General features: G+C 34.6%; 1 long non-coding RNA gene across 1 annotated transcript; it reads right to left on the bottom strand.

Moving 5' to 3' along the window:
- Positions 1-2102: 2102 nt before the first annotated feature.
- LOC147388061 (uncharacterized) lies at positions 2103-25526 on the bottom strand. The gene is made up of 4 exons (XR_015171337.1): positions 25162-25526; positions 24147-24235; positions 2570-2645; positions 2103-2481 (listed from the first exon to the last, which is right to left on the bottom strand). It is a non-coding gene; the product is annotated as an uncharacterized LOC147388061 (long non-coding RNA).

Genomic DNA, 25526 nt, shown 5'->3' with positions numbered 1-25526 from the left:
AACCGACCAAGATCGGTTCCACTATTTAAGAACCAAAACCAAACCGAAGTATTCTAAAACCAAACCAACCCAAACCGATCTTAATTCGGTTTGGTTCAGTTCGATTCTATGAGATTTATGATTTGGTCGTAAATCGCAGCCGCGAAAAGAAAGAGAGAGAGAAAGGGGGGGACGAACCTGTCACAGTTGTAGTCGGAGGTCACAGCCGCAGATCGCGCCTCAGATCACAGATCAAGACGCAGTCGCAGATCACCGATCCAGGTCACAGAGAGAGAGAGAGAGAGGAGCGTTGGCAGCTGCTGGCAGCAGGTCACAGAGAGAGAGACGAGCGGTTGGCACTGGCAGCCGCTGGCAGCGGATTGCAAAGACGGGAGAGAGAGCGCAGAGACGGGAGAGAGAGAGAGAAAACAGTTGGTGGCACTAGCAACCACTAGCGATGGATCGTAGAGACGAGAGAGAGATAAGAGAGAGAGCGTAGAGATGAGAGAGAGATGAGAGAGACGAACGAATGAGATTGTATAAAAAAAAATTAAAAAATAAAAATATATATATAATATATATAATATTTTATTTTAAATTAATTAATTCGATTTTCGGTTTGGTTCGATTTTTTATATTATCTAAACCGAGAACCGAACCGAATTCATCGGTTTTTTATTTTTTTAATCCGAAACCGAACCGAATTCAATCTAAATTGAACCAAACCTATCCAAATCTCACGGTTTGGTTCGGTTCTCGGTTTGAACCGAATTAAGTTGCACCCCTAGCTATATGTACCAGTTAATCGTAGTTTCTTCTGTAAAATTTTGCATATTTTAAAATGATTCAGTATGTTTATTCGTTCATGTTAGGAGAGGTTATGGGTAGAAATTGTTTACTTTCTTACTGGGTAACCATTGTTACTCACCCATTCCTTCTCTATTTTTTTAGCTTCAGAGCCTGCAGTTGGCGAGGTTGGCGTAAAACCAACGAGTGAGGATCATCTGGTGGGTCAGATAGATGATCAGAGTCTGTTACCTAGTGAGTACTGGGGCTATATCCCCTAGTGGTGTCGATTTGTCCAAAAGTATTATAGATTTTGTTCTGAGCATTAGGATTTTTGTTAGAGTGAGGAATATTTGTATAATCATGTATTCTAGTTATTCTTCCACACTTTGATCTTTTGTACGTTATTAGATGTATATAGGCTTCCGCTACTATTATATTTTGTATGTATTTATACAGGATTGTATGTCGTTTATCAGGTACATGTTGAACGCCTTGGAATGCTAACATAAACAAAGGAGACCATGCCGAAATTTCGACGTGCCAACTAGTACCTCAAGATCTGACATGGGAATTTGTGTTAGCGTTTGGTGGGGCGCCACACCTGGAGCTTATAAGAGAAAGGTTGTCTGAAGAATTGGGGTGGACTTGAAATAATTTATATATTTTCTTGAAATAAATCAATTGGGGAAGGTATCAGAGAGTGGGAAAGTAATGAACTACTATAAAAGTCGATGAGATGACGAATAAATATAAGAAAAACAATATAAATAATTTGATTTTAATTTGAAAGTTGATAGGTTTTGGTGATTAATCTTCCGAGCTCAGACTTAGAGCTAAATTTGAGCATTATAAATATGTGTGTGTGTGAGAGATATATATACCTTGAGGTGGTTAAGAGAGAGGCATATTGAAAAAAATTCTATTTTTCTTTTAAAGAAAATTGAAGTTTAGTTAAAGTGGAAAAGAGGAAACTTAGGCCCCGTGTGGATGCAAGAGCCAGAAATACTTACAACATAAGTACTCCTAGAAGTACTTTTTGAAGTACTATCTAGAATAGTTCTAACAGAGTTTTGTGTTTGGATGCAAGCTCTAAAAAGTACTATTAGGAGTACTTTTAATTGAGTTTTGTATTTGAGAACTATTCTTGATCTGTTAAAATATCCAGAATACCCTTAAATGTAACAATTATTGTTTTTAACATTATAACTCAACAACTTATGCTCCAAAAAAGAAATAGTTACTATTTTTATTCAATAAAAAACATTATAACATCATTTCAAACTCAAAATATATTTCTTTTAAAATAAACAATTGACAGAACCACCTTTAAATATTGGACAGATGAAAAATAAAACTTATATAAAAATATGACAACTATCAAATAAGAAAACCTATATCATCATACATAAAACTATATAAAGAAAAAAAATTACGTCCATAACTAATCATTGCTTACTATATGTTATGGTCAACTATATTCTGCTAAGAATAACATGTTTTGTAATACAAACAGTTACCTAATAAAAACATTACAACTATCAAAGACAACAAAACTAATATCATCATAAACTATAATATATTGCAGCCTATTGATGCATATAAGACCCAGTCCCGTCCTCAAATATTTGTTTTTGTTTTCTTCTTCGCATACTTATTATCGTCTTGATCAATCTTCTCGATTTCATCAAACCATATGAAACCATTTTTATAATTCTGTAAATGGAAAAAATATATATATTTTATTTAAAATATGTAATATCATATTTATGACTGATACAAATTAATGCAAATTATTAATTACCTTCCATGATGGACACCTACAGAATTATCTACCTTTATTACTTTTTGTGTTAGAAGTATGCAAACCCATTTCTTGTCTACAAAAGTAATAAAAATCATAATAAATTGTAATAATCACACCAATAAATGTAAAATGAAAAGAAGACATCGCTCAACAAAATATACATGTGATCGTCTTATCAATAAATAAAGATGTTCATATAGTAAAAACATACTGAATTCACCCAAATATATAAAAATTTTAGATAATAGTAACTTCTAAGCCATAAAATTATATAATTATGTCACGTCAATCATAAACTTATTTTATAGCTTCAACCATGACTTCTCTCTTATGTTTTATTTCTATATGTTTTTCTCGTTGTGAACGTCTCGAGGGTCCAGATTTATCTAAACTCCTAGGGATGACTTCATCTATATAATTTACTTTGTCGTATAGGGCAACTCAACATCTGTCAAAGCTTCGTTTCGAATGAAATTGTACAGTCTCATGCAAGTAATGACGATGTTTCTCTGTGTATCAATGACGTATGTGTGCATGTCCCTAAACATTATCTATCTTGCTTTTCATACCCCAAAACCCTCTCTATAACAGTGTGCAATGAAAAATGAAAATGGTTAAATAATGATTTCTTCTCATTTTGCCATGCATCGCTCCAAAAGTCTTATAAATGATAGCAGACACCCCCTATATGATGTCATGTACCCGTTCATTAATAGATAGCCAGAGTCAATCAAGTAATATTTACCTACAAATGAATAATATATTCATTATTTTAAATACATAACGTATATTGAATATGCTTATAAATAAAATTTTGAATACCAACCTAACAGAGGGTGAAGAAATCCCGAATTGGGATTGTTTACGATTTTCAAGAACTCATTCACGTCATTTGCTTGTCCGTCTTAACCAACAACTACATATGTGAAGAACATATCGAAAAAGCATACATCTATTACATTTTGGATTATACCCTTTCGACCTAAATATTAAAGTTGATCTATTAGTGGAACGTGTGCCCAAATGTGAGTTTTATCAATCGCTCCCACACAATCATTCATATTGTGTAAAATTTTAGATTAAAGATTAAATTTTATAAATTTTTATGAATTTAACTTTAAATTTACCTTAAAAAAATACTAGAATCTTTGATTTGTGCGAATTTTATTATAATACCTCAAATTTTTAACTCGTATCTCGAGGGAACTTGATAATGAAATTGTGAGAAAATTCTAAAGAAAAACTTAGATTAAAGTACTCGAGTATTGTTAAGTTCATTTTCAATGAAAATTGACTTCACCATTAGATTTAAAAAGGTCAAAATATATATATTAGCCTATAAGCAAGTTCGAATTCGAGTTCGGATGGAAAAGTTATAAAATTCTCGAATTTTGTGTCAAGTGGGACCTAGAAAGGTAATTTTTGTAAAAATGAGATTCAGGAAAATTCGATGACACCATTAGTTCCGTAGTAAAAAATTATTCGAAATGGAATATTCATCCATCGAATTTTGAGTCTGGAGAGTCAAGTTGTTGTCAACCATCAAAAGGAATAAAAATATAAAAATTTCAAAACTAAGATCGAATTCGAGTTCGGTTGGAAAAGTTATAAAATTCTCGAATTTTGTGTCAAGTAGGACCTAGAAAGGTAAATTTTTGTAAAAATGAGATTCAGGAAAATTCGATGACCACATTAGTTTCGTAGTGAAAAATTATTTGAAATGGAATATTCATCCATCGAATTTCGAGTCCGGAGAGTCAAGTTGTCGTCAACCATCAAAATGAATAAAAATAAATAAAAATTTCAAAGATGCCCTCAGCCTTGTTATAATAGAAAGTTAACTTTCTTTTAATTCATTTCTTTATCTTCTTCTCTAAAGAACCCCAAATTAGTTCTTTCTCTATTCTAGGGTTTCAACCCATCCTCACCAACCTTCATCGCGATCAACCCATATTGATCGTCGATGAAGAAGGAAAAATCGTCGGCATCGACAAACTCCACGTTCTTACCCCATTAAACCATCATTTTCATTTCTTTCTCATGACCTATCACCAGAAACAGCATGAGGGTTTTAGTCTACCCACTTGGAGGCCATCCAACATCGGAGAGGAGTTTTCCACCATCGTTGAAAGAGGGAGGAAAATTCATCAAGGGTTTCATGACCAACTCGTTCATTTTGCACCCAAGTCAGTCTAAACTTGTCTCTCGTATCGTCGAACCCTGATCCTTTGTACAAGCTCACCACCTTTGGCTTCTACAAACTTCGGTAGGGGACTTTTGATTCTTAGTAGTAACCTTAGATTTCAAAATATGCATTTATAAACTTTTATTGAATATATGTGATCACTATAAATCATAGAAATCTTGTGTTGGATGTTTAAATTCATGTTAGAATTAGAGATTTGATATGTTTTTATCAATATTTAACAACAAATTCATGAGTGGGTCGAAGGGTTCGAAGAACTGAAGAAAAAACCCAAAAAATAAATCGAAAAACCAAAATTTCGTGAATAGTTCAGTGTTGTCTGCAGGAGGTGTCGGTGCCATCGACACCTGTCGAAGGCCATTTTGTCGGTTCCACCGGCAAAATTGAATTCAAAATTACTTTCTGGTTTTGTGGTTATGTTCCTCATGCCTCATACATGCTTTCCCACCCTTCACTTCATTAAAAACATTTAAGTAAATGTTCTTTTATGAACCCCATTTGGAAACAATGAAAAGAATTTCAAGATCCAAATCTCAAATGATTAAAATCTGAATTTTGGTTTCAAGAACAAAACGTAAATTTCGACGTTTTCAACAAATTTTTAAAAGTTAACATCTTTCGCGTTACTTTGAATTAGATTATAAAAATTATATGGTGTTGAATCTCATGTTCAAGGCTTTCACTTCCAAAAACCCGTTTTTAATTTCGAAAAATTTGAAAATTTGAGTTTCTGACACTTAACCAAATTTTCACCAGTTTTTCCAATTTTGGCAATTTGCCTTCGTGTACCATTAGGATCCCGTTTTAACAAAAAATCGATAGTACTTCGATTGAAAAATCAAAGTGAATTTGAAATTTTGAAAAAAGAAAGGTTTGGATTTGAAAAGATGAAAAGTAAAAATGTCGAAAGAATGTGAAAATGATAAATCGGTAAAATGTCAGAATCACACCCGGGGGGTGATGTCTGCATTTTACATTGTATGTTGTGTGTAGGTTGGTGAAGGGATATCCAGGTGTAATGAATGGTTGCATGTTTATTTAAATTATGTTGGCGCAAAGGCTCTGAGTAGTGTTATTTATCTTAGGCCGGGTGGCCACAGTTGCATGGTAAGAAACTAGATATCCATTTTCAACCTTGTTAAGCTAATTTCTCTTTTATTTTTAAAGAAAAGTTATATATATATATGTAGCTATATTGTGAGCTGTTAAAGAGTCTGTGAATGCTTAAAAGGATAGTGCGTCATATCATTCGGAGTAGTGTACTATCCTAGGATGTACGGTAGGTACCACCAAACTCATACGTGGTATGGGACATGTATAAGAGTGGAGTCACAACTAGAATTCGGGTCCATTCCTTTCTATCTTTACCAGTGAACGTGTATTGTAAAGGTAGTCGTACACGAATGGAGTTGTTTATTTTGGGAATCACACGTACACCTGCTAGGCATAGACGAAGATAATCGGTCAATGATCACTAACAATCTACTAGTAATCGAACGTTCTGACACATCGAAAAGAGACCCATTACTTACGGTCACGACAAACAGCCCACCTGAGCCGGATAAATGGTTACCCGTATGGTAAACACAGCGACCAGGCACAAAATCAGGAACTAAAAGCCAGATTTATGTTGTAACATCATGTCCTGACTGGGAGTGATCCAGTCATGAATCCCAACTCTCTAATTCCATTACTCCACCATTGTATAATATGTACCTATAGTTATATTTTGAATTATAAACTGAAAAGCATGTCCATTATTTCAATGCAGTCAATTATATTTGCATACAAATGAAAATGTATACTAAGTATAGATGACTGATGTTATGTGAAATTTTAAAATGTTTAGTTGCTCATCTCTGGCTATATGTATCAGTTAATCGTAGTTTAATTTGTAAAGCTTGCATGTTTTAAAATGTTTCAATATGATTACTCGATCACGTTAGGAGAAGTTATTAGTAGGAATTATTTGTGGACCTATTGGGTAACAATTGTTACTCACCCTTTATGTCCTATTTTTTTGGCTTCAGAACCTGTAGTTAGAAAGGCACTCGTAAAGCCAGCGAGCGAGGATCATCTGGTGGGTCATACTAACGATCAGAGTCCACTATCCGGTGAGCATTGGGACTACTTCCCTTACGAGTCTGTTCGTTTTAGGAGGGGAGGTGTACATAATGTTTTAGGCCAAGTGATAGGACTGTATTAAAGTAAGGATAAGTTCTCTTTTGTAATCCTGTATAGCTTACCATTTTGCGTAATTCTGATCTAACCTTATGCTGTTCTTAATTTACCATCTTCCGTACTTTGTATACTCTTGGCACATGATATATTTAAGATTGGTTGGACATTGGTTTATTAGCTTTTGTGTTCCATGGAATACTAACATAAACAAAGGAGACTATGCCAAAATTTCGAGGTGCCACCTAGTGCCTCAGGGTAACCTTGGGATCTGTGTTAGTGTTTGGAGAGGCGCCACATTTATGAGGGATCTCATCTAAAGAACAAGGCACAATGAGAGTTTTGCACAATTTAAAGACAACTTTCAAGATTCTAGGAAAGTGTCTACTTACAGTTTCTTCGAAATGTTAAAATCGATTACCAACATTTCTCATGCCCTCATTTTATCTCAATATCCTTAGAAACATTCCTAAAAATACTTTCAAATAAATGTTCTTTGTTCTTTCGAAACCCACTTCTTCATGTAGAGTTTTGCATAATTTCTCAAATACATGTGTTTCCATTCAAAATTTTTCATGACATATTGCATTATTCCCAAACAAAATATAATTCATATAATTCATATAATTTTGTACAGTAAAATTATAAGTAGTCTTGACTTGTCGAACTAATTTATTTTTACGAGTCGTATGGTAATAAGAAGTTGCAGCAAGTGTAGCTATACATATAATCTCATCGTCTAAATCTGAATAATCCAACTTGTTTTCTATTTACATTATTAATATAAAAAAAATATCATTCAATATTTCATATAAATAATCACATAAATATAATCAATCTCTAAACAATCACATAGAATATCAAAACAAATATTTTTAACAATCAAACCATAATCTATAAAACATTATCGACAATCTATAAATCACAAGCAAATATAGACATAATCCACATAGAAGAAATCCAAACCATAATCTATGAAACAAACATTATTTTACTAACTACATAGTTCACAAAAAAAAATTCATAAAAGATCAAGCCATGAAAACAACTATACCATCCTCTATTGATCACTACGATAGCAATGATATTCGAAATCAAGGTATGTTAGGAGAGTATCATTTGTCGATATGTTATAGAAGGCATTCTTAAAATCTACACTCTAGGAACTTGGATCCGCATGACAATATCAATTGCTACCTAGAAGGACCTCATATTCATTAAGAAGTATCAGGCATTTACTAGGATTATGCTTTTTTTTTGCTCTTTTGGAAGTTCATCTCGATGAATCTTTGATGGAAAAAGATCCACCAAACAATTAAATTCAACTTCCAAGAAATTAGATTTTTCTCATTTTTTACATTTTGATCTAAAATCCTCACTTATTGATGGCCTTCTATGTGGTAATCTCTTAGTGACTTATCAATATCATCAACGGGATGGTTGAAAGTATATTTTCCTATGTCGTTGAAGTGTATTTAGGGTATCAACATCATCAGCAATAACTTATCCAATGCATCTCTATGTTCCAATGCCTTATAATGAAACTTATTATCTCTAGGATGTTGTTGTAAAAAATTGATGAATATTATTAATAGATATTTATTGATATCTTTATAAAAAAAATGAAACTAAATATATTAAAAAATATTTATTATCATTTCTTAGTCAAATCCACCATTCATCACTCATGATAATAGAATAGATGCTCCAATTGATTCTAGTTACACTCATTAGATTGGATCAAGTCTTCCAATCTAATTTTGTTTTGTTCTAATAGTTTTTGAATTGTTTTTGTTCGAATTTATATACCATTCTTTTGAGAAATTTATTTCAATAAAACTTCCATCCTAACTTGTCTAAAGTGGGCCCATTCTTACGACCTTAAGCTACTGCTTCAGTACATACTTCAATAAAGTTCTTGTGTAAATACGGGATCCAATTTGCTTTATCTTTGTCATTTTGTGTTGTAACTTGCTTGTCCTTGTTCATATTTGTTGGTTCAGAAGACATCTTGAAATGAAAAACAAATAAATAAAAAACAAAAATGTGAAAGAAAAATCTAAATTAATAAATAAATAACATAACATAACTTCGTAGAAACAAAAATGCATTCATACTAATGCACTATTAATATCACTAATGGGGAAAAAAATCAGAAACCTACAAATCAAATTGGGATGAAATAATTGAATCTATGATGCAAATCTACCTAGATAAATTAAAAATCTACCATTTTGAGATAATAATAATAATCAATGGTCAGCATCGAAATCGTAGAAAATGCATTTAAATATAGAAGAAAATGCATGAAAAATTGATATAAAGAGTATGAGTGGGCAATGATCAATTCGCTTGACTCAAATAGTCCACATATCACATCAGATCCTTAATTCTGGGTCTCGTATAACTTGGGGCCTCAGCTTCCCAATGGAAGTGTCCAAGTAACATTAATATGTTATGTGGATGGTTGAAGATGGACGTAATTATAAAAAGATTTGGTACCATACCAACATCAATGGATTTAAACTTTGAGATCACCGATTAGGTGGCTCCTCCCCAATAGGAACACAACACACTTTTTTCCATATGAAATCGCCTCGACCCGTTTTTCACCAAATTGTGGATAGGGGTCCGATTAGTAAATTGGGGACTTTTAGGGAATAAGGAGTCGCCACCTAGTTTAGGTCTAGGAACCAAAAATAACTCCAAAATGGATCGGGTCGGTCCACGGATTAGAGAAATGGGTAAGGGGTCAGATTACGGGTTTCGGAAGGTGTTAGGTACCGAACCCGCCCGATTGAGATGATCGGTCTCTACTACGATCCAAACTGTCCTACGGTCAACGGGTAGAGATTAAAGTCAAGATTATAGTCCAACCATCGTCACCATCATCATCAATTCTATCGAATGTGTTAAACAAATCTGAAGGCCAATATTCCCCAAATATCATATAATTTCTCGAATTTCGCATAAAGATGGAAATATTTGAAAAAGCCTTAATTTCGGTCTATGCTTCAAAGTACACATGGCAATATTTCAATTACAAATCCAAAAATGTGAAGATTTTTCAAATCGACTAAACTAGGAATTGTGAAAACTTTCTAAAATGGAAAATTGGGAATATGAAACTTCTAATTTGGGAATCCATGAAATTTCTAAACTAAAAATTAGAAATTTCCTAAATTGGGAGATTATAAAAATATGAGAAGCTACCAAATTGGAAACTTAGAAAAATAATCTTCTCGAAATAGAAATTTTCAAATATGCGAGTCCCAAATTAGAAATTTGCTAAAGGATTTTCCAAATTAGAGAATTATCATTATTGGGTTTCCCAAATTAGACATTTACAAACATTAATTTTGCAGAAATAGAAAATCATGGTTGTAGAAAAAATCACCAAATCAATGAAAAACTCATAAATCTCTAAAATTAGCAAATTGTGAACTTGAAAGAATCTATTTTTTCACGTGAATTCTTCGTATTTCGCATAATCCTATGTCCATAAGATCAATGAGTCAACTCAAATCCTTTTGTATAAATAAAATCCGGCTTTAAACCCCTAATGTACGCCCCAAATCAATGAATTAACTCAAATCCTTTTGTATAAACAAAATCCGACTTTAAACCCCCAATGCACACCCCAAATCAGTGAGTTACCACGACTCATTTTATTAAAAAAATTGATTTTGAAATTCCAATGTGCATAGAAATCAGTTAGTTAACTCACGTGGCAACTTTATTAAAAATCAATTTTGAAATTCCAATGCACATGCAAATCAGTGGGTTGACTCACGTGACAACTTTATTAAACAAAATGATTCTTGAAATTCCCACACACATACAAATCAGTGAGTTGACTCATGTGGCAACTTTATTAAAAATTCAATTTTGAAATTCCCATACTCACACAAATCAGTGAGTTGACTCACGTGGCCACTTTATTGATAAATCACTTTTGAAATTCCCATACTCACACAAATCAGTGAGTTGACTCATATGGCCACTTTATTAAAAATTCAATTTTGAAATTCCCATACTCACACAAATCAGTGAATCAATTCAATGTCCATTTTATCGAAAGATCCAATTTTGAATTCCCAATGTGCACAAAAAATCAACGACTTAGCCCACGTGTTAATTTCATTAACAAACTTGGTTTTTATCTTGATTTCACAAATATGAAACATGCACTTAATTAAGGTTTCCAAAAATTCCAGCATTAATATTCCAAATTAAGTTAATGTGTGTAAGCTTCACGCATAGACTAAGAGTGGACATGAATGCTCAATCAAAATGATAATTAATATGAACATTATAGCAAACTAAGTCGAATAAGAAAATTCAAAATAAAAATCAGCAATCAAATTGATGCCACGTTTAAAACACATAAAGGCATACCTTGATTATTAAGAACAGAAGTCCCTCCAAATCCTTGGTTATTGTGATTCCTTCAAAGAACTCGAAAGCTCGACTTCTCTAGAGGAACGTGGTAATGATGACTCGAAAAAATCTTGAGTAGAACCGGGATCAAAGGAGCCTTGAGAACACAATATGAGAGGTGTCCGTGATGGGGCTGCTATGAGTATGATAAGAATGAGCAAGCTAAAATGGCTGCTGTTCATATGAGAAGGGAAGAGAGGAGGTGAAGGAGGGGCTGTTTTACAGGCTGAAGCTAAGTGAATAGGGCTGAAACATGTGATGAAGGAGGGGGTATTTGGGGCTGCCGTAAGGACTATAAATGGAGGCTGAAATAGTGCTGATGGAGAGGGCATGTGGGACTATTAATGGGGCTATAATGGACAGTGGGGTTGCTGATTTAGTGGAGAGCAAGAAAAGGCAGCAAGGTGCTGCTACGTTGGGGTGTAAAAAAAGGGAGAGAAGATGTTTGATGATAGCACGTGAGGAAGAATGAACTACAAAGGGAGAGCACGACTAAAGTGTGCTCCTTCCACTTCTCTCTCTTTCTTCTCTTGTTTTTCTGATTCTTTCCTCTTTGGCTTTGATTTGTATTTTTTCTCCTTCTTTGTTGTTTTCCTTTTAGATAGAGAGGGCATAAGAGTGGTCGTCTGAGTATTTGGAGAAGGTCATGAAATGAGGGTGAGGCAGAGGGGTGATGATTGAGAGAAGAATGATGAAGGGTAGCTACTGTATATATGGTGAAGGGAGAGGTTTATGATGGATAGCAAAGGAAGGTGATTGGAAGTCTGTGCGTAATCAATGAAGAGGGTAAAGAGGTGCAGCAAGGGACGAGAGTGTTGCTGGCAGCAATGGAGTAAGGGTGTTGGTGCAACCAAAAGAAAAGAAATCTGACAAAGGGAAGGGTAGAATGTGAGGAGATGAGGGCTGAGAGAGGGACGTTGCAAGGAGTTAGAGAGTCAATGGAGAAGAAGCCCTTTTGTTGCTTCCAAAAATCGTCAGACTTCTCCTTTTTTTCTTTGAAGAATCAGCCAATGTGCACCCTTCTTTCCAAAAGAAAGCCTCCCCCTTTCTCAAGAGGACGTATGGTTCCTTTAATAGACAATAATTTCTAATTTTTTTCCTCCTCTATTATTTCTCTTTATTTCCTTTTTGATGTTTTCTTTTACTTGCTTTTATATTTGTTTCTTCTTTTTTGATTTTATTTGATTTTATTTGTTTATTCTTGCTAACTTTGTTGACCGAACCTAGGAAGGTAGAGATTTTACTTCTAATCTTTTTTGGGCTTCATAGAGAAGGTGATCCCATGCATGGCATAGGTTTTTAGTTTAAATTTATCGGTTAGATTGATTCGTTGGCTAGTTTGTTTTAATTTCAATTTGAACGTTGATTGGTTGATTTGGATTTTAATTTAAAATTTATTGGTTGATTTGAATGTCGATTAGTCGATTTTATTTTTGGTTGGTTGATCGCTTTTAATTTACATGTTGATTGGTCCATTAGAGTTTGATTTAAATATTATCGATTGCTTGGATTTTTATTTAAACGTTGATGGGTTGATTAAATTTTGGTTTAAAGTTTTCAAATTAATTGTTTAATTTTGAATCAGATTTTAATTGTTTAATTTTGAAATAAATTTTAAGTTTTAATTTTTTAATTTTGAATTAGATTTTAATTGTTTAATTTTAAGTTTTAATTTTTTAATTTTGGATTAGATTTTAACTGTTTAATTTTAAATTAAATTTTAAGTTTTAATTGTTTAATTTTAATTTGATTTTAATTTTTGTTATATTTTCCTAAGGATCGAGATTTCTAAGTTGGGTTTAGAGGTCGAGGGGCATTTTGGTTATTTTTTGATTTTTTTATAAATTTCTTTGATTTCATCGATTTGAGTCCTGTTAGACTCGAAATCCTATTCTGAGTACAATGAAGGTACTTTCGAGACTTTTCGAAGGTCCAAAATTCATAAGAGATATTTTTGTCATTTTTTTTTTGTCCATTTGGGTGAATTTTGGCGTTGAGTTTCTTTCAATTGCAATGTAATTATTTCTAAGTCTCGAGGTTATATTTTCCTTGCGTAGCGAGGTCTCTAAGTTATCCAAATGTGTAACGAACCTAAGCGTACGTGCTTGCTAAGTCGAGTATACGGTGTAGCGATCTTAAGCGTGCGTAATTCTATGTCGCGTGTCAAGGAGAAAGAGTAGAATAAAATTAGAACATAGAGGGAATTGGAAGGAGACTTCTCACAAGCTTTCGAGTTCTTTTACGCTCATCATTAGGAATCCATAGCAACCGGGTGACGGATCACCAAGTCAGGCGGATGCAAAAATGGGGTGTCTACAGATGCCCCTCTTTGGCATAGGGTGGAAGCAAACTAGATGTCAAATCTATTTTGATAGATAGTGCGACATCCGAATGCCAAAGTCAATGACATTTCATTTTTTTAGCTTGATTTGGTAGTTCATCGGGGTGTCCAGATCCTTGAAGGTAAGTTCTCCCTGGACTAAAGTTGTCAAATCCTCGAATTGAAAAGTTCTCCTTGACTTATGTAAAAGTGCACGTGTGTGCAATGTTGTGATGCTCACAGAATAGTCTGTTGAATCATTGAGATTAAACCTTCCTCGATAACAACAAATGTTAGGTCCTAGAGATCTTCTCTCGCTGACGATGATGATTTAGATTGAAATGCACATATACAATAAAAACACTCATATGATATTAAATTATGGAATTCTAAACAACGAGATAATTAAAATCATAACATTATCAGAATCAGGTGATGTAAGAACTTCATTAAATCCTATTGAATTTTTTTTTTTTTTTTTTCAGAGTTCACAAAAATTTGAGTCTCGCTCATCAGACCCAAGTTTATTGGAGCCACGTTTCTCGGATTGAGGTTTGTAGGAACTTAAAAAATCTTATTTCAAATGGTTGGAGTCTCGTTTCTCGGACTCGAACTGAGGTTTATAGGAACTTAAACAATCCTGTTAATGTTGGAGTCTCGTTTATCGGACTCGAATTAAGGTTTACAGGAACTTAAACAATCCTGTAGATGTTGGAGTCTTGCTTCTCGAACTCAAACTAAGGTTTATAGGAACTTAAACAATCCTGTTAATTCATTCTATGATCCAAAAAAAGTTGGAGTCTCATTTCTCAGACTCTGGCTAAGGTTCACAAGAACTTAAATAATCCTGTCACAGTTGGAGCCTTGCCTATCGAACTCAAACTGTTAGAGTCACGCTTCTCGGGCTAAGGTTTGTAGGAGCTTAAACAATCCTGTTAATTCATTTTATGATTCAAAAAAGGTTAGAGTCTCGTTTCTCAGACTCAAACTTGTTGGAGCCACGCTTCTCGGGCTTGGGTTCGTAGGAACTTAAACAATCCCGTTAACTCATTTTATAATTCAAAGGAGTTGGAGCCTCGTTTCTCGGACTCGAACTCAATGGAGTCACGCTTCTCAGGCTTAGATCATTTAAAGATTCAGTATTATCGAACTCAACGATTGAGAGATTGGCCTTTTATTGGCTTATCATGCATCTGGATTCATAATTATGATTGGGCTTCGCTGGACCTTTAAGCTTTTGAATAAGATTTTTCTTTTTGATCATGGGATCAAGAATGCAAAATTTTAGAATCAAAATTATTCTCAAAAATGCCCCTATCTGGAACTTGACTATGAACTGATAGAATGGATTACACTTGGAAAGTGGATGAGAAGTTACGGACTTTGACAGATAGAAAAAACGACCTTCCTTTAAATGTTTAAGACTCTTAAGATTATCATATGTGCAATAAGGAATTGATCATTTTCTTTCGAATTCTTCTTTTTGAAAAATGCTTCAGCTGAACTTTGAAAAATATCAAAATATAAGATATTCCACTTTAAAGTGGTCAATGATTCTACATTTCTCATTGGCAGACACTACTAAAGATCTTGCAATGTTCAAATGAAAAGCTTCTGAGTTTCTTCGACTTCAACATTGTCACTGTCAACTATGAGCTCTCAACTGAAGAATGAATATTCTAACTTGAACGATTTTCTACATCTTCCAGCTTCTGGGTAAGCTTTTTTTCTGACTTTCTCTTTCTCGGTGGGATCTTTCCTTCCATTTGACGATGCCCTAATTTTTGCCTAGATCACCTCTTCAGGTTTCAATCTAGCGGGCTTTGTTTTTCTTTTTCTGAAGATGCCTTGATTTTTACCTAGGTTGCCTTTTCAGGTTTTCAACCCTAGTAGGCTTGCTTTTTTTTTTTTTTTTTTTTTTTGTTATGTCCTAACTTTTGCCTTGCCTAAGTCGTCCTTTCGAATTTTCAACTTAGCGGACTTCTTTCTTTTTGATGATCTCGGATACTTAACTTGATAACCTTTGGTTCTCTGGACCTTAACCAAATCAATTAACATTCAGGAGGACTTAATAGGTGGGTTTAGGATATGGTTCAGAAAGAAAGGGTATAAGGCTCAACTTCCCAAAATGCCCCTAGTATGGCATTATCCCTTTTTGATAACTCTTTTGAGTCTCTCTCCTTCTAATGCCCCTAGTTAGGCATTTTTTTGTCATCATTTTTTTTATTCTTCTTTTTTTCAATGCCCCTAGTTTGGGTTTCTTATCTTTTCCTTCAATTCTTTTGATTCTTTTTTTCTAATGCCCATTGTTTGGTACTATTTTCTTTTGCACATTTCAATAGGGAGTTTTTCCTTTCGATGACACTTTCCTTGAGAGAATGTATATTTTATTTTTTTGTTGTGACCGGGCCTGAAGTAACTTCTCAGGTTGCCTACGTACCCCAAATCTTTCTTTTCTCTCTTGGGATCATGTCAAAATGTAGTTCATACAAGATTTCCCTCCCAAGGTTAGTTGGTATGGTTTATGAAGAAAAAGGTTATTGAATTTATTTAATTTTTTTTTGTTAAGGCTGCGAGAGGCTAGAGAAGGTTACATTTTTCTTGGTAAGATAAGCAAATGGTTCGACCGAAGAAGGCTTCCTTTAGTGAAAGTTACTTAATTTGGTCAAGATCCTAGGAACCTGGTATCTTGGTTGCTTTGTTGAATGAGATCTTCTTTTGAGAATGAACCACCTTCAATCTTCTTTTGTAAAATTGAATATGACTAAGTTTTCTGCATTTGACTATTCAGTTTTTCTAGGACTCCGAGAAAATCTTTTGTCATTTATGATGGATCATTTCCTACGAATCTTGGTACCTTTGTCGATGGTTTCAACTACATCATTCTTGATGATCTTTGACTTTGAAGTTCACTCTCGACTGTAAGTCCTGGTCCATTTTGGTGCAATTCGTTCTGATGAAAGGTAAAATGGTGTTCGCATTTAACATATCCTCATAAGGCCATCTGAGAATACTGTAGAATCTCTTAAATGAGTTCATCATTTTCTCATGTTCTTTTGAGGATAATGTAGTACCAGTTTGCACTTCTTGAGTATACTCTCCTATTCCAATATTTATCAAGTTCAATTAGTGAGCTCTGAGTCATTCTTCATGTTAGATTTTATGTTCACATTATTATTGCACGCATGATAATCAAAAGCTTCTTTACTTTATTGGAATAAAAAGGCATAGACCTACCAATTTGACTAAAAGTTAAAAATTAATAAATCCTAACACAATAGAACTGACCAATTGAATTTAAAGACTGACGCAATTGACACTTAAGCAAAAACTCAAAAATGGATATGACTCTGAATGGAAAGGCACAACGTTGGGGTCTATGCCACTTTAGATATCTTCACAAGGGATGATTCAGGCTCGTTCGTTTTTGCCATACCTTCATGTTCTAATTTAAGCTTGTTTGATGTCGGATAACACATTGCTTCAATACTCTCTTTGCTTTTCAATTCTGTCACTGTCTCAGGGCAGATGGACCTATTCTGGCATAATAAAGATGCACTATCAAGACCAATCAAGCAGATAAAAGAAGCTGGGTCAACTGAATCGGGTTTGGACATGGATATTAGATTCAGAGTAGGAGGGGGTTGATTTTAAAAGGTAGGCAAAGAGTTAATTTTGACATTAGGCGCGGTAGGAGCGGGTATGGTAACTTTTCCTTGTTCAATAAGGTCTTGGATAGCATGACGGAGGGTAATGCACCTATCAAGAACATGGCGGGGCATTTGATGGAATTCACAGAATTGCCCATTGTCCATGTTTGGAGGGAGAGGGTTAGGCAATTGCTTAGGTTGTAACGGTGTCAACAGTCCCCTTTTCATCAATTTTTGATAGGCAACACTAAGGGACATCCCGAGATTAGAGAATTGTCTCCTAGGCTTGGCTTGTGAGGATTGAGGAGCTAGGGCAAAAGAGGTGTTGGTCACTTGTAAGGAATTTGCACTGGGTTTAAAGTGTTTGGATTTTGACTCGGACGAGTTACCAAAGAGTCTTGAAAAGTAGGCATCCTCGACTTGGTTTCCGACTTCAAGAAGGGATTGAAAGGTAGGCAAGTATTGAGGCATCAAGTACTTGGCGTAATTGGGAGTAAGATTCCTGAGGATGATCTTAACTTGCTTTTTTTCTTGAGGTCGATCCCATAACTGAGCGGCTTTAGCTCTCCATTGAGCAATGAATTCTGTGAAGGTTTCCCCGGGCTTCTGCTTAGTCTTTTCTAGATCTCTTCTTGTGAGTTCAATGTCCGTGTTAAAGGAATATCAACCAATGAACTCTTTCATCAATTCGTGCCATATTCTTACTCGAGATGAGTCCAGTGACATTAACTAGCGTAAGGCAGGACCTGTAAGGGTTCTCTGAAAAAGTTGGGCCATCTGTTCTTCACTCAGACCCTGAGACTGCATGATGCCGATATATATTTTCAAATGAGTCCTAGGGCATCCTGTTCCATCAAATTTATCCATATCTGGTATTGTAAACTCTTCTGACAGACGGACTGTAGAAAATAATGTCATTGCCCCTAATCCAAGTGCGAGATCGTCAGGGTCCTTGATATTCTTCAATGCAGTTTCTACTTGAGTTATTCGATGAGCTAATACAAGGTCAATAGGCACTTGATCTTCTTCAAAATCTTCAACCAGGTCAAATACGCCCTGAGTTCTATAACTTTATCTTTTCTCTTTTCAGTTTTCAAGGCCTCAATTTGTGTCTGGACAGGAGCAATAATCTACGCTTGAAAGAAATCCAAAATCTGACGGAGTGTTACTTCATCCATGATACTTGGTTCTTCTTGTGGCAATGATTGACTACTTGGGCTTGACAAAGGTACTCTGGCGAGACAACTCTTTTCACAGACCCAAAGTGGCATAGTTGGTTTAGAACACCTAGGAGCAATTATTACCTAATTAGAAGTAAATCAGGATCAACTATTGACTCGGAAGGTTGGATTCTTAACCACATGATAAAAAGAATTTGACATGAGTTAGCCCAAGTCCGGTTGTAAACATTGAGTCCAGATGCATTATAAGTTTATAAAGACCACAAGGGTGAAGGAAATTAATTACGGGTCTACCCCTAGTTGGGGTTGAACCTTAGGTCAGACTAATTAGTTCGACCACCTAATTGCCTCTCTTTGGCACGGATTAAGTTGAGCCTTTGAACCTAAAAAACCAATTGGTCCAACTGGTTTGATGTTGTTCGGTTAGATCCATTTGCCAACTGGGCCAACTGATTTAATTGGTTCAAATTGATTGGTGCATTTTATCAATTGGGTCGGACCGATATTGCAGGTTTAATTTGAACGGTGTGGATCGGTCCGCCCACTTACCTTTTGGTTAGATTAAATGGAGCAACCCGGGAGCACTTATGGTCGATTCGAGTCATGGCCTAATGGGACCGGTTTAAGTTCAAGGTTCTAAGGTTACTATATGATTGAGGCTAGGTTAGGACAAAGCTTAGGTCACTTCAGCCCGAAATACCGATATACTATCTCAGTTTTACTTAGTCAAGTAGTACGTGGTACTCAAGTTTGATATACCCGAAGATACTGTACTGAAGTTGTAGCGTTCACTGTCATCCCCCGTGTCCCGAAGGACCAGGTTAGCTTAGATCCGGCTACGAGGTTTATAGAGACATGTAATGATGCAAACATGAATATGCATGCTCGTGAGTGTGTGCGTAGGGACAAAGTGCGCCCGGGGCATTTTCGAGAATATCCAACCATACAAGTCACATACATCACATCATCAAACCAATCACAATGAAAACAATAATTGATTACATCCAATCACAATCCAATGAAAGAAAGGACAAAATCTAACCTAATCTAATAGTCTCATTGAGTCAACTGGGTTAACTGGAGTAAAAGTCAGCCAAAGGATAGTCTTGGATCGAGTCAAGTTTGACCCTAAAATCCCCAGTAGAGTCGCAACTAAAATCGTCTCGACCCGTTTTCCACCAAATTGTGGATAGGGGTCCGATTAGTAAATTGGGGACTTTTAGGGAATAAGGAGTCGCCACCTAGTTTAGGTCTAGGAACCAAAAATAACTCCAAAATGGATCGGGTCGGTCCACGGATCAGAGAAATGGGTAAGGGGTCAGATTACGGGTTTCAGAAGGTGTTAGGCACCGAATCTGCCCAATCAAAATGATCGATTTCTACTATGATCCAAACTGTCCTACGGTCAACGGGTAGAGACTAAAAGCAAGATTATGGTCCAATCATCGTCACCATCATCATCAAATTATATCGAATGTGTTAAACGAATCTCAAGGCCAATATTTCCAAAATATCATATAATTTCTCGAATTTCGCATAAAGATGGAAATATTTGAAAAAGCTTTAATTCCTGTCTATGCTTCAGAGTCCACATGGCAACATTTCAATTACAAATCCAAAAATGTGAAGATTTTCCAAATCGACTAAAATAGGAATTTGTGAAAGCTTTCTAAAATGAAAAATTGGGAATATGAAACTTCTAATTTGGGAATCCATGAAATTTCTAAACTAAAAATTAGAAATTTCCTAAATTGGGAGATTATAAAAATATGAAAAGCTACCAAATTGGAAACTTAGAAAAATAATCTTCTCGAAATAGAAATTTTCAAATAAGAGAGTCCCAAATTAGAAATTTGCTAAAGGATTTTCCAAATTAGAGAATTATCATTATTGGGTTTCCCAAATTAGACATTTACAAACATTAATTTTTCAGAAATAGAAAATCATGATTTTAGAAAAAATCACCAAATCAATGAAAAACCCATAAATCTCCAAAATTAGGAAATTGTGAACTACCAAGAATCTATTTTGCCACGTGAATTCTTCGTATTTCGCATAATCCTATGTCCACAAGATCAATGAGTCAACTCAAATCCTTTTGTATAAACAAAATCTGGCTATAAACCCCTAATGTACGCCCCAAATTAGTGAATTAACTCAAATCCTTTTGTATAAACAAAATCCGGCTTTAAACCCCCAATGCACACCCCAAATAATTGAGTTACCTCGACTCGTTTTATTAAAAAAAGGGATTTTGAAATTCCAATGTACATAGAAATCAGTGAGTTAATTCACGTGGCAACTTTATTAAAAATCAATTTTGAAATTCCAATGCACATGCAAATCAGTGGGTTGACTCACGTGACAACTTTATTAAACAAAATGATTCTTGAAATTCCCACACACATACAAATCAGTGAGTTGACTCATGTGGCAACTTTATTAAAAATTCAATTTTGAAATTCTCATACTTACACAAATCAGTGAGTTGACTCACGTGGCCACTTTATTGATAAATCACTTTTGAAATTCCCATACTCACACAAATCAGTGAGTTGACTCACATGGCCACTTTATTAAAAATTCAATTTTGAAATTCCCATACTCACACAAATCAGTGAATCAATTCAATGTCCATTTTATCGAAAGATCCAATTTTGAATTCCCAATGTGCACAAAAAATCAACGACTTAGCCCACATGTTAATTTCATTAACAAACTTGGTCTTTATCTTGATTTCACAAATATGAAACATGCACTTAATTAAGGTTTCCAAGAATTCCAGCATTAATATTCCAAATTAAGTTAATGTGTGTAAGCTTCACGCATAGACTAAGAGTGCAGACATGAATGCTCAATCAAAACGAAAATTAATATGATCATTATAGCAAACTAAGTCGAATAAGAAAATTCAAAATAAAAATCAGCAATCAAATTGATGCCACGTTTAAAACACATAAAGGCATACCTTGATTATTAAGATCAGAAGTCCCTCCAAATCCTTGGTTATTGTGATTCCTTCAAAGAACTCGAAAGCTCGGCTTCTCTAGAGGAACGTGGATGACTCGAAAAAACCTTGAGTAGAACCGGGATCAAAGGAGCCTTGAGAACGTAATATGAGTGGGGTCCATGATGGGGCTGCTATGAGTATGATAAGAATGAGCAAGCTAAAATTGCTGCTGTCCGTATGAGAAGGGAAGAAAGGAGGTGAAGGAGGGGCTGTTTTACAGGCTGAAGCTAAGTGAATAGGGCTGCAACACGTGATGAAGGAGGGGGTATTTGGGGCTACCGTAAGGACTATAAATGGAGGCTGAAATAGTGATGATGGAGAGGGCGTGTGAGACTATTAATGGGGCTGTAATGGACAGTGGGGTTGCTGACTTAGTGGAGACGAAGAAAGGGCAGCAAGGTGCTGCTACGTTGGGGTGTAAAAAAAGGAGAGAAGATTTTGGATGATAGCACGTGAGGAAGAATGAACTACAAAGGGAGAGCACGACTGAGGTGTGCTACTTCCACTTCTCTCTCTTTCTTCTCTTATTTTTCTGATTCTTTCCTCTTTGGCTTTGATTTGTATTTTTTCTCCTACTTTGTTGTTTTTCCTTTTAGATAGAGAGGGCATAAGAGTGGTCGTCTGAGTATTTGGAGAAGGTCATGAAATGAGGGTGAGGCAGAGGGGTGATGATTGAGAGAAGAATGATGAAGGGTTGCTGCTGTATATATGGTGAAGGGAGAGGTTTATGATGGATAGCAAAGGAAGGTGATTGGAAGTTTGTGCGTAATCAATGAAGAGGGTAAAGAGGTGCAGCAAGGGACGAAAGTGTTGCTGGCAGCAATGGAGTAAGGGTGTTGGTGCAACCAAAAGAAAAAAAATCTGACAAAGGGAAGGGTAGAATGTGAGGGAGATGAGGGCTGAGAGAGGGACGTTGCAAGGAGTTAGAGAGTCAATGGAGAAGAAGCCCTTTTGTTGCTTCCAAAAATCATCAGACTTATCCTTTTTTTCTTTCAAGAATCAGCCAATGTCCTCCCTTCTTTCCCAAAGAAAGCCTCCCCCTTTCTCAAGAGGACGTATGGTTCCTTTAATAGACAATAATTTCTAATTTTTTTCCTCCTCTATTCTTTCTCTTTCTTTCCTTTTTGATGTTTTCTTTTACTTGCTTTTTTATTTGTTTCTTCTTTTTTGATTTTATTTGATTTTATTTGTTTATTCTTGCTAACTTTGTTGACCGAACCTAGGAAGGTAGAGATTTTACTTCTAATCTTTTTTGGACTTCATAGAAAAGGTGATCCCACGCATCGCATAGCTTTTTAGTTTAAGTTTATCGGTTGGATTGATTCGTTAGCTAGTTTGTCTTAATTTCAATTTGAACGTTGATTGGTTGATTTGGATTTTAATTTAAAATTTATTGGTTGATTTGAATGTCGATTAGTCGATTTTATTTTTGGTAGGTTGATCGCTTCTAATTTACATGTTAATTGGTCCATTAGAGTTTGATTTAAATATTATCGATTGCTTGGATTTTTATTTAAACGTTGATGGGTTGATTAAATTTTGGTTTAAAGTTTTCAAATTAATTGTTTAATTTTTGAATCAGATTTTAATTGTTTAATTTTGAATTAAATTTTAAGTTTTAATTTTTTTAATTTTGAATTAGATTTTAATTGTTTAATTTTAAGTTTTAATTTTTTAATTTTGGATTAGATTTTAATTATTTAATTTTAAATTAAATTTTAAGTTTTAATTGTTTAATTTTAATTTGATTTTAATTTTTATTATATTTTCCTAAGGATCAAGATTTCTAAGTTGGCTTTGTAGGACGAGGGGCATTTTGGTCATTTTTTGATTTTTTTATAAATTTCTTTGATTTCATCGATTTGAGTCCTGTTAGACTTGAAATCCTATTCTGAGTACAATGAAGGTACTTTCGAGACTTTTCGAAGGTTCGAAATTCATAAGAGGTATTTTCGTCATTTTTTTTTGTCTATTTGGGTGAATTTTGGTGTGGAGTTTCTTTCAATTGCAACGTGATTATTTCTAAGTCTCGAGGTTATGTTTTCCTAGCGTAGCGAGGTCTCTAAGTTATCCAAATGTGTAGCGAACCTAAGTGTACGTGTTTGCTAAATCGAGTATACGGTGTAGCGATCTTAAGCGTGCGTAATTCTATGTCGCGTGTCAAGGAGAAAGAGTAGAATAAAATTAGAAGATAGAGGGAATTGGAAGGAGACTTCTCACAAGCTTTCGAGTTCTTTTGCGCTCATCATTAGGAATCCACAGCAATTGGGTTACGGATCACCAAGTCAGGCGGATGCAAAAATGGGGTGTCTACACCATGTTATGAAGAATTGGGTAAAAAACATAGCATGGGAATGCAATGTATTTAGATGTGGATGCAAGGGGCAAGGCACTTCAAAGGTCAAAGGTATGATACTGTTATTTAACCTATAGTAGCAGTTATATTATTTAACCAAAGTTCAAAAAAAATAAAAATAAATAAATTTAATTATTAAGGAATGATAACCTAAAATTGTCAATGCCAGAAAATGAAAATTAGGAGCATATCTCTGACATAAAGCATTTAAAAAGTGTTAATAGCATGATTACCTTATAAAAAATTTTCACTTTCCACACAAGCCTCAACCATTTTCGAAGCCCTCGTCCATAGGTCAATCTCGATGTGTAATCCTCAAAAGCTTGTTGAAACAATGCACAACTTAAGAGGATTGTCTCTAATGAAAGAATTGGATTGAAACTATTTATCTAAACTACTCATGAGCTTTAAAAAAAATTTCTACATTTTTCTCCTCAAATTCCATAGTAAATTATCTTTCATAAAAATAAGAAGTAAACCCAAATTTGCTAAATCAAAAAGGGGCATAAGAAGATGCAAAAGGTAGCATAAACATAGACCCTAAATAGGGAATCAACATTTTGGTTAAAAAAAGAGTATAAATATTTAATAGTATAACCTACACAGCAAAGGAAATTATGAAATATATGGGAGAACTCAAACAAGAGACATGAAATATCTATAGAGACAGAAAATCTATAGTCCAGACAACTCTATTTTTTTTTATTGTGTAGCTAAATTTGACAAGCAAAGCAAATTAGATTTTGGAGAAAAAAGTAAATAATCTCCAAATAGCTAGAAATTAATGTAGCCCACTTCATGCAAAACAAAGCCCCAAATTACCCAAGACAAGAATCTTTACAAAACCTATCTCTTAACACTAGAACTCACCAGATTGAAAATATACGCTGAAACTATTTCATGGGTATTTTAGTAATCAAAGTGGTATAAAGTTTCCCCAAATGGGTTTCACAAATAGAACTGTAAACTCTAATAAAAAAAATAAAAAGAATAAAACGGAACATACTTAACATAAGAGCAAAAATTGGGAAAAAATTAGGGTTAAATCACAGGAATTTGAATAGATTATTTAAATACCACAGAGTGGGTTAGCTAAACTAACATCAAAGTGGATAAATCTATATGGGTTTTGATCATCTACCATGAATTAAACCTATCCCATAAAATAAAGTACTATAGATGTCAAACAAATCTAAAAGCCCAATATAGAGAACCAGAAAAACATGATTAAAATGAATAGAAACTTACCCTAACAGATAGGTTTTTTTGCTCGTTTTGATGGTAAAAGTGGAGAAGAAGATGAGGGTATCCTTCGCTTCAATTTCTAAAGACAAAATAAAAATCTCTCCCTGAAAGAGGCCTATCTCTTCTCACAAAATGAAGAAGAAAAACATTAGAGTTTGTCCCCTTCACAAAATGAGAAAAAGATAGAAGGGGGATATATTGTGTAATTTTCAAATTTGAGTTAGGGGCATAGATGGAAACAACACGTTAAATTGACAAGAATTTGGTGCTCCCAGCGAGAGCAATTTTGAGAATTACATGTTGAGGTACTTCTATGAAAAGTACCAAAATTACTCCCCACAAAAGTTGCTTAGTGAAATACTTTTTAA

This window comes from Akebia trifoliata, chromosome 13 (assembly GCF_017979445.1).
Source record: "Akebia trifoliata isolate Shusen 1 chromosome 13, ASM1797944v1, whole genome shotgun sequence".
Lineage (NCBI taxonomy): Eukaryota > Viridiplantae > Streptophyta > Magnoliopsida > Ranunculales > Lardizabalaceae > Akebia > Akebia trifoliata.
The sequence above is the reverse complement of the archived record's forward strand: the minus strand, read 5'-3'. Positions and strand labels throughout refer to the sequence as shown.